At 36.9% G+C, this 11,146-nt stretch overlaps 1 protein-coding gene and 1 pseudogene across 1 annotated transcript in view; both read right to left on the bottom strand.

The window, feature by feature from the left end:
* Positions 1–2,679, bottom strand: part of LOC107678464 (Golgi membrane protein 1-like) — a 10,521-nt gene extending 7,842 nt beyond the window's left edge. The window contains exon 1 of the mRNA XM_016473737.1: positions 2,516–2,679. The gene's annotated coding sequence lies outside the window, so the exon portion shown is untranslated. The remainder of the gene's footprint in view (positions 1–2,515) is intronic.
* A 1,994-nt stretch (positions 2,680–4,673) lies between these two features.
* The window catches only part of LOC107678366 (ATP-dependent RNA helicase DDX51-like), a 9,735-nt pseudogene continuing 3,262 nt past the window's right edge, over positions 4,674–11,146 (bottom strand).

The following is an 11,146-nucleotide window of genomic DNA, read 5'->3' as shown; positions in this document are numbered from 1 at the left end:
ATGGGTCAAAATTATTGATTTTTATTTTATGCCAAAAATCATTAGGATATTAAGTAAAGATCATGTTCCAGAAGGTATTTTGTAAATTTCCTACTGTAAATATATCAAAACTTAATTTTTGATTAGTAATATGCATTGCTCACTTCATTTGCACAACTTTAAAGGTGATTTTCTCAATATTTAGATTTTTTTGCACCCTCAAATTCCAGATTTTCAAATAGTTGTATCTCGGCCAAAATGTGTCCTATCCTAACAAATTTAGAAAAATTGACCCTTATGACTGGTTTTGTGGTCCAGGGTCACAAATATAAAAAAAGAAAAATAAATAAGTGAGGAGAACAGACATCTATGTTACAAAACCAAATGCATGAGGCATTTTTAGCCATCAAACTGATCTAGACTGCATTTTGGGGGACTATAACATACCAAACTACACTATTTCCATCTGCTTTAAAGCAATACCGGTTAAACATTTAATTTAAGCTTTTTCTGAGCGCGTACTCATGAAGTGCGCTCACACTGAGAGCCTGTCAAAAAGCCTGATTTTTGGACTAAGTTGTCTTTCGCGTCTGAATGATTTATAGTCTAATACTGTCAAAAACACACAAGGTTTACATATAAACACAGTGCACTGTTTGTGTTTCTTATTTTCTAATAACAAAGATAAAATAATGAGGCTCACTTTGGCCTAAATGTCTGCCATTCTTTTTTATTTTATATTTTGTTAAGGTGTAAGAGGTGTTATGTTTCTGCACTCTTCCATTTTTAGCAAATTAAGAAAACTTTGTCTAAAAACAATTTTTGTGATGGTTTGTATTTTTTGTGCCCTGTATGGAACATCAGTGCCTGTTTAAGTGATGAACTCCATTACTTGTGTTTGTTTTCAGACATGATAACAGACGTTTTATACTTGTGCTACAACTTTTTGGCCTGTGCTACAAAACTTTCAACCTCTGTAGCACCAGTGCTATGTGAAAAAAAAGTTAACGTACAGCCCTGCCTGCCTATAAAGATAGCATTTTTGGGCATTAAAACCTAGTGAGCTGCCTATTTTGACAGCATTGTTGGTCATCATAGCCTACTGGTAAACATAGACAGCACTGTATTAAGACATTCATCGCAGTTTTCAGAAATATACAATTTTCATCAGCATCATGTCATGATGTAGCAGCAGTAAAACTGCACATAACGTAGTATTGTTTTCATGCATATTTCAAAGATGAGCATAATTTTGTTTCAGAGACTTTCTGAATAGACCAAATCACCCATTTACTGAAACAAGTTTGGTGAGTGAAAAAGCCTTTTTGTGTAATTGTAAAAAAGTCCACCTTCAGGTCACAGTTCACATCTTTTTGCTGTAGTAAACATAATATCAACTTTTATATTGTAACATATAATGTATATATTACAATATGGATTGAAGCAACGTATGTTTACTTGTTTATGCATACATCTTTTTTTTTTGAGTATCAAATATGATCCATCAGTCTTTTGAGGAATGTTTATTGTTTTATCTCTCAATCATCATTTTATTGCACTGCATTGTATGCTTAGCCTCCACACTAAAAACTACAGAGCTTTGATCATAAAACTAAGTATTTCAATATCACCTTACTAAGACATACTATTGGGAAATACAGAGTGACAACTGATATTAATATGCATTTTATGTACGTAGTCTGCCATACTGTTATAAAGATTTAATTGATGTACATTACAAGAGTTTTATTTTCTTTGGCCATATAATTATTAACAACTGCACCAAATTGCAAATTTTTGCTCAGTTTGAGGCTCTGAATAAAGTTCAAGTGTTTTTTCATCCTTGAGTATGAGCTCCATACTATAAAAATTAACAGAAAATAAAAAATAAAATATAAAAATAAAAAGATGTGACAAATAAAGAAAAACACATACTGTTCCATTAAAGGGGGGGGGGTCGTTATTTTCTGATTATTATTTAATATTTAAGGCTTTAAAATGGTAAAGAAAAAAAAAACCCTAAGCATAGTTTTTTGTTATTATTTGCAAATGCACATAAATATTTTTCTATTGTTGTTTTCAGGGTGTGCCAGTAAAACCTGCAGTTCGACTAACCAAACCACCTTAATTTCCTTGACCTCCACTTATGATTGACATCATGACCAAACAAATATTCCAGAGTGCACAGGATGCAAAGCAGGATCAAATGCAGGATTTTATGGAAATCATATCAGTGTGATGTAACGTTAGTAACAGTGACTGTGCTATTAATCATGTTCACCAGAGACTTTAACAGGAGGCAACACGTTACAACTGTAACTACTGTGCCTTTCAAATGGAAAGATTAAAAGGAGTGAGAAAATATTACTATTATAATAATACAAACAAGCCACACATTTAAAAGGTAAATCCATTTAGTACGAAACTGCTTTTGTTCTGGTAGCATGCTTGCTAATACAGCTACTGTTACTATTATCTTCACACTTTCCTCTTTATTGCAGATAAATGTTATATATTAGTGTCAAATTGTTCTTACCGGAGTTAAATGTAACAGGTGTCGTCAGGAACAGGGATGAAGTCTGGACATACCGATATTTGACAGAGTCTTCCAGGATGAAATCACGCAGTAAACTGCAGCGTTTTGTTTTGAACCGCAACGCGCATGCGCACTTCATACAGAGCTTCCTCCGTGAACTTGCTTCATTTCTTTCCTAGTTCTGACTATATATATATTTTTTTTTTTTCTTGAAATGGCATTATTTAAGAGTTTCTTACTGCTCTTCAGTGCATATAAGCAGCTTTTAAAAAGGATAAAAAAGAGAGTGATTTTACATTTTATTAAAAACATTTTTAGCTTATTACATTATAGTCTAGACATTACTTTCTTTGAGAAACATGGCATGAAATCATCATTGAAAGGCAAACAGATGTACAGCTCAGGTCAATTCCTGAAGAATCGCTTCTTTGCATTTTCCTCCTTAAAGACAAAGAAATATCAATATTAGCATTAAAGGTCCCCTGAAGTGCCTTGTTATTCAACGTGGTGACGTAATTTCAACTGAAACGGGAAGAGAGGGCGGACATATCGAGCAGCCCCGCCCCCTTTTTAAATGGCCAATAGCGTTTAGTTTATATCTGCTCGGGCCAGAGCCGTTGAGCTCGGTAAAGCCGTAATTGACAGCCACAGTCTAACAGATTGCCCCCTAGATTCAATACGAAACTCTTAGTAAAACAAAATAGTGGTCATAATCATGCTGAGGCTGTGTAGTTGTAAAAGTTTTTAATATATACCGACTCGCGCATATGACCGGACCGGAGCCAAAGTCCGGATCAGACTGCGCGCTGCCGCGGTTCGCACGAAACAACGTGAAACCAGACCTCATTTGCACCAATCGTAAGCATATTTACACTGTCTGAATCGTTCCCTATCACCTACATTGTGCACTTCAAGCCATTCACCGTACAGGAAATACTACACTGTGAACAAGTGACCGATCTTAGCCGCGGCTTCAGCGTCTATTTCTAGTGCAGGGGGCGGCGCTTCGGATTCTAGAGAGCATTTGATTGGTCATAAGATTTGATGAGAAGATGAAGTACAATGTGACGTCAAAAAATCGTTGAGCCGTTTTGGTTGAAGTGACGAACTGCAAGCTTTGAATGCTTCTCGGTAAAGCCGTAATTGACAGCCACAGTCTAACAGATTGCCCCCTAGATTCAATACGAAACTCTTAGTAAAACAAAATAGTGGTCATAATCATGCTGAGGCTGTGTAGTTGTAAAAGTTTTTAATATATACCGACTCGCGCATATGACCGGACCGGAGCCAAAGTCCGGATCAGACTGCGCGCTGCCGCGGTTCGCACGAAACAACGTGAAACCAGACCTCATTTGCACCAATCGTAAGCATATTTACACTGTCTGAATCGTTCCCTATCACCTACATTGTGCACTTCAAGCCATTCACCGTACAGGAAATACTACACTGTGAACAAGTGACCGATCTTAGCCGCGGCTTCAGCGTCTATTTCTAGTGCAGGGGGCGGCGCTTCGGATTCTAGAGAGCATTTGATTGGTCATAAGATTTGATGAGAAGATGAAGTACAATGTGACGTCAAAAAATCGTTGAGCCGTTTTGGTTGAAGTGACGAACTGCAAGCTTTGAATGCTTATATCTTATAAATGCAAATTTTGTCACTGTTTTGGAGCACACTGCATAATAGATAACCTTATGACTAACATATTGATACTAACACCCAAAAAACTTTAATTTTGATTTAATGGGGACTTTAAAGCTTTAAGTACAAAATAGTAGTAGAAAACTCTTATATTTATATATAACTGTACCAATCTACTACGTAAATCTGCCTTTTAACCTAACAAGTAATGATAACCACCATTATAATACAGGTGGTATATTACAGCAGAAAGCCATTAGCAAGTGGCCTCTCCAACAAACATGGCCAGTACTTGTATGCTGACCATTTTTCCACCATAAATTGCCCAATTCATAGTTTTTACTTGCAGAAATCAAAATAATTACACAGTAAAATTACACATATTTGTGATTTACAACATTTAATTTTTTGTTTGTTTTTACCATACCCTATAAAGCAATTTACAGTTTACAGTCTCCATGCTTTTAAGAGCTTCTGGTTGCACAAAATGCCTCTGTATGCCAGGACTGCCAGCATCTCTCACCATCTAGAAACTCTTTTCCTGAAAGACAAACAAAACTAAAAGTACTCAAGCACAATTCTTGTGACATTCAGCCATTAGAGCATATGGAGTAACTCAACCAATCATATTGTATTATGATGACTTGCCTGTGAATGTATGTTCGGATGTTCTGAGCAGCATCATAATTAATGACACATTTCACGCCATGGATATCAATGCCTCTGGCAGCAGCATCTGTGCTTATTAACCTGAATATCAACAATATTTCATTGCATACACTATATAGTCCCACCAGGAGTTTGCGAGACTTTTTTTCTGATTTTGCAGCGACTTATATCAAAATTTGCAGTATTTCTTGTGTTGTTTTGCAGCAAAAATATACCACAGACAACGCTATTCTAATATTTGTATTACTTTTCTGACCTCAAGAAACATTATGCTCCATAATTCATAAAAAGAGAACACTAATAGAAGCAAAAAGGGAAACTTAAGTGCTGTCCTCTTAATTCTGTAGTTAATACATGAATTTCTAAGGACTCTAAATTATCAACATGATCAAAACTTTGTTGAAAAATCTCTAATACATGAGCAAAATGTGATGTCGGGGCAAAATGAGCAAAATCATTAGCATTACAAAAATCATGTTACAAATGTATGTATCAAATAATGATACAACCGGCTTATGAGGAACATTTATTTGTTCATTTTGCAATCACCTTTTGAATTGCATACTGTTATAAAAATCACATGTTGGCCATATGAATAGCAACTGCACCAAATTGCTATTTTTGCTCAGTTTGGGCCTCTTAATTATAATTGAGCTGTTTTTTCCCTCCATATTCTCACTATATCACTATATGGGCCATAAAAGTCTGGTGTATCAAGTATATGACAAAACAAAAACACTTACATTATTTTTGACTATTATTGAATTATTTCAAGCTTTATATGGCTAATAAGTTAGTATTTTATAATAAACTTTAAACATAACAGCAAGTGGGCTTTGGTTGAATGTGTGTTGCAATGACATCACACGACGTGTACAGGCCCAAAATTCAGCGGGAAATCTGTGGCAATTTAGAAAAATTGCAAGCTCCTCCACATTATGCGGGGTTTGTTTGATTTTGCGTTAAATTTTATGATCGCATAATCGCAAAATCCTGGAGGGACTGATTATATATACTGTATATATTTATGAGACGCTTTCGAATTTTGTAAATCCATATTTCGTAATTATTTCAAAAATAATTTTCCGGCCTTGCATGGTGTTATGACAGAAGTAAATTACTATACATCTTGTTGGGTTGGTTGTTCCTGAACGCTTAGGGCAGATACTGAAGACATACGTACAGTGGGATCTTCCCTTGCTCCAAGTCCTTCAGTGTTTTTTGTCATTCGCTTGTGCTCAGTTTAGAGGAAAACTCAGCCACTTCCACACCGACAAACAGCTTCACGAGCAAATACAGTCTGAGAGACAGAAAAAACAGTTAGATGAAATCAAAAATACATGGTTTGTCTTTCATTGAACACATTTTAGGCAAAAGATCACAACTAAGACTAGAGTATATCCACATATTTGTGTGAATTTCCTTGCTCTGTGCTCTGTCTGTACAGTTATTTTTCTTAGGTGCAGATGACTTCACTTTACATCCTTGTAAATTATTCATGATTATAATCAAATTCAATTTTATATTCAGGGCTCCAGACTATTAAAATGACTAAGGAGCCAAAAATGAATGAAGCATATAGGAGCCACGTTTAGTCACCAAATTAGAGAACTGCAACCAGAAGCGCTTTCTTCCATTGTCATGTTTACAGTGTTGCCACAAAGTTTTTAAAATCAAATGTAACAAACCTGAATAAATAAATAATACTTCCACAATGCCCTTGTATCACAGATTCTTTCACTAATCATCAAACTTTAATCTGCAAAAATACATATTTAAAGACATGTCTTCCATTTTATTTACAATTGTTCACTAAATTAGTTCACGCAAGAATAATTCTCATTTTGCGCACCAGATCTACAGGATCACGTGACACTGAGGACTGGAGTAATGATGCTGAAAATTCAGCTTTGCATCACAGAAATAAACAAAACAAAACAAACAATAGAAAACATTTCAAGTGTGATAATATTTAAAATATGTAAATAATATTTACAACAATATTCTTTTTTAAATAAATGCTTAATCAATATTAAAATAAATATGTTAACATTTAAATTGTAATAATATGTCACAATATAATTGTTTTTATTGTATTTTTCAAATGAATGCAGCCTAGGTGAAAATAAGAGACTTTTTTCAAAAACATCACAAAAAATCTTACAGACTCCGAAGTTTTGAACGGTAGTGTGTATATGTAAATAATATTAAATGTGGCATATACTGAATGGCATATTGCAGAATAAGCAACAATACATGTCAAGATATCGATATGCCATGCAGAGACGTCCATGAACACTTTTAACTAATAAAGTAAAAAAAAAAAAAAAAATTGCTAAATCGATTCAAAAAGACATTTAAAAAAATGTTTAAAAATTAATAAGATGTTAATTAATTGTTGCAGTTGTTTATTTTTTTTAATTTGCAACTAATTTAACCATGGCCTGGAGCCCTTAATATATACAGCAGTCCTGAAAAATGCATCATTACAATGCTGCTGCTTCTCTGGAGTTTGTGAAGCACAAAGCAGGACTGAACTTGAGCCGAAGCAGGAAGTGAAGGATGATGAGCGTTTTTTTGCTTAAGGTGCAGGGGACATAATACTCCTGCGCAAGACATTCCCATATACAGTATGTTAAAGTTATGCAGAGAAGATCTGTTACCAGTTTATATCCTATGGTGTCTGATTACAATTCTCAGGAAGTGCTAAACTCACAACGAGACCCTGAGGGAAGTTAAATGCGTCCTGGCTTTGTGTGGTGCTCTCTGCACAGCTGTGTGTGGAACTGAAGAGTCGAGGCTGGTGCAGATCCAGCAGCGGCAGCTTCTCAGGGTTGTGGGTGAGAGTGGCGGAAAACCACAACTTCTGCAGAGGAATCTGTGGCGGAGACAAACTGACATACAGACATACAGACATAAATACTGAGCTGCTTGTTTCAGACTAGTAAAGATAAGTTTAAAGTTTAAAGGTGGGCACAGACACTGTCAAACTGAGGGTCACTGGGTTGGCTGGTATGGCTGGTTGAAAATCCTTGAGCTAAATAATGATGACATCCTACCTTGCCACTGTGATTGGTCCATGCAGGATTCTCCTGAAGACAGACACTGTACACTGCTTTAACCACCTGAGTGAGCCACGACTAATGCATGCCGTCAATCATCCTGTCTGCCTCCTCAATAATCTACAACATACACATTGTAAATCTGTCTTCACACTTTCTATACAGAAAATAAAAAATATATTATGATAGAGACTTTATTGCTATTTAATTCATTTGTATTAAATGTCATTTCAATCTTAAAGGAACAGTTCACTCAAAAATGAATAAACAAATCCATCAAGGCGCTTTAACTTTAAACCGTTGCTTCTGGCCAAAATACAAGTATATATAATCCATAACAGTGAAAAACTCCATCCCCTGTTGTCTCTCACATCAAAATCCACTGACAAATTTGTTTAGAACTGTTTCGGACTGTTTTCACTTGTAAATAGTGCTTGATCTGTGCAGATTTCTCTCCTAATTCAGAAGAGATGACTTTTTCACTGGAGAAAGCAATTTTATAGAGAGAGGACTCATATTTTACACACAATGGTTAGAAGTTAATAATATCTTGGTGGATTTGTTTCTTACAAACAGGCAGCTTTTTGCTTCACAAGTCATTAACTGATGGACTGGAGTGGTGTGGATTACTTGTGGATTACTGTGATGTTTTGATAAACTGTTTGGACTCTCATTCTGACAGCACCCATTCACTGCAGAGCATCCATTGCTGAGCAAGTGGAAGAAACAAACTACTGTATATATCATCTATATATTGGATGGCCTGAGGGTGAGTACATTTTCAGCTAATTTTCATTTTGGGTGAACTAATCCTACACTACCGTTCATAAATTTGGGGTCAGTCCATTTTTTCAAAAGCTTTTAAAAGAAGTCTCTTCTGCTCGCCAAGACTGCATTTGTTTGATCAAATACATTAAAAACAATAATACAGTGAAATATTATTACAGTTTAGAATAACTGATTTCTATTGTAATATATGTTCAAATGTGTTTTAATTCTGTGATCAAAGCTGAATTTTCAGCATCATTACTCCAGTCTTCAGTGTCACATGATCTTCAGAAATCATTCTAATACGCTGATTTGATTTTTTTTTCTTTCTTTCAGGATTCAAAACAACAGCATATACAGTATTTGAAATAGAATATTTTGTACCATCATAAATGTCTTTACTTGCTTTGAAAAAAAAAAAAGTCTGCCAAATACATAAATGTAAAATGACAGAGTTAAAAAAAATGTAACACTGACTTCTTGTCAGTTCTGATGTACATTAGACTCTCCAATAATAGGGGTCAAGATTTGGTCCATTAGCCCCTGCTGTAAGTTGCAGTATAACCATGTTACTGCATTGTGTTTAATACAATGCAGTTTAATATCCCGTTAGTTTCTAATTTCTTCAGCAGTGTGGGACAGATGCCTGGCACCTCACTAATGGGAATGAGGTTCTTCTTAACGTCTCTCTGAATGACGTCAGGCTGTGCCAACCACTGGGGCAATACTCTTTTGACCTGCAATTGTGCAGAAACATTTCTTTACAAGACACAACACTCAATACGGTTTCATTCAGAACTTAAAGATATTTTCGCAGCTACCTTTTGCACTGTCTTCTCTTCGAAGCCGCCCAGGATGTGGAAGGTGGTCTGGCAAGGGCTGTTTTCTGCTTCTGCTTCCTGACTGATCTGACTCTTCAGTCTCCTTACTTTCCTCTAGGTCACTTTCACTTGTTTCTGTGATTTCTGCAGACTTCTCATTATCGGATTCTTTATCTTCTAAAATAAATAATACATTTCTGTAAAAAGCACTTTCCACAAAAACAGTACAGGAGGATAGAGCTTGAAACTCTTAATAAAGTCTTTTTTTCCCTCAAAAAAAAAAAAAATTGCTCAGTTAAAGGAGGTGATTAACTTTCAAAAAGGGTTATTTGACCCTGATTTTTGTGATTTTATTTTTATTTTTTAGAAATAAATGTTAAATGAATATCAAAATAAATTATATAAAACTGAAAAACCAACAACAACATGGTAGAATTGGTAACAAGGTTGCAACTTTTCTTGCTATTTTTTGTAAATGCTGATTTATAGTTACGCCATACTCACACTCACAGCTCACCCTCAGCCGCGGTGCAGGGGGCAGAGCTCCTCTCCGCACTCACACTGTCTGCGGCTTTCTTCCTCGTGGCAGGCATTGTCACCGGCTCTCGCACCTGATCTGATGGCTTGGGCTCTCGTTCCGGGGCGATCCTCCGCTTAGTCGCTCGGCATTGCGTTGGCTCGTAGATCGCGGTGGGAATGGGCTCTCCGTCATCGGTGGGCTCTGGCTTTAGCTCCGCACAGCGGGGAGATGGTGGGCTGGGCTCCGGGTCTGGAGTGGCACCGGCGAGATCCCCCTCGGGACAGACGGTGACTGGGGATCTGTGTCTCGCCAGTGTCCACTCCACAAATGCGGCGAATTCCGCTCTAGGGCCATCTTTGGACGACAGCGCTCTGCACGCGGGGTTGAGGCTGGCGTCATAGAACGCGCAGAGCGTGTCGTCCAGGTAGGTGGTGAGATGGGCAATCACCAGAAACAGTCTGGTATGACCCTCGAGTGATCTTTCCCCCTGCTCCAGCAGGAGGAGGATGTATTCAGGGCGGGCGAGAGGATCCATAAGGGAAACAACAGGAGGACAAAAACAAACACTGAGTGAAAAACAGAAACAAAACGGAGGGGAAACACGCAAATTAAACTGTTGTAGGTCCGGTATTCTGTCACGGTCGTACGACACTGAGGAACGAGGAGACACAGGAGAATTCGCAGTAAACACAGTCTTTATTCCTTCCAACACGGGTTATTCAGGGCAGACAGGAACACATGTAGCACAAGATGAACATTCATACCTATTAGTTTATCCTCCTCACCTGTCTGCCCCTTGTTATCTGCCCCATTTAAGTTCTAGCCTGTGCCATTCTCCCTGGTCCGGTATGAATGTTCATCTTGTGCTACATGTGTTCCTGTCTGCCCTGTATAACCCGTGTTGGAAGGATTAAAGGCTGTGTTTCCTGCGAATTCTCCTGTGTCTCCTCGCTCCTCAATGTAGTACGACCGTGACACACATTTTTAACTTTATGTAAATTTTATGCTAGCTAATAGTTTATCTAATCATTCTCTCTCCAAAGGACATGGGATTTATGCCTTTATTATGGGTAGTACATAGGGTAGTATTTGAACCCTCTGTAATTTGAAATAACCAAGAAGTTATAACTTTTTTTTTTTTTTTTGGACGAA

This window comes from Sinocyclocheilus anshuiensis, unplaced genomic scaffold, assembly GCF_001515605.1.
Source record: "Sinocyclocheilus anshuiensis isolate Anshui unplaced genomic scaffold, SAMN03320099.WGS_v1.1 scaffold112, whole genome shotgun sequence".
In the NCBI taxonomy this organism is placed as follows: domain Eukaryota; kingdom Metazoa; phylum Chordata; class Actinopteri; order Cypriniformes; family Cyprinidae; genus Sinocyclocheilus; species Sinocyclocheilus anshuiensis.
Note: the sequence above shows the minus strand (reverse complement) of the source record. Positions and strands in the feature narration are given on the sequence as shown.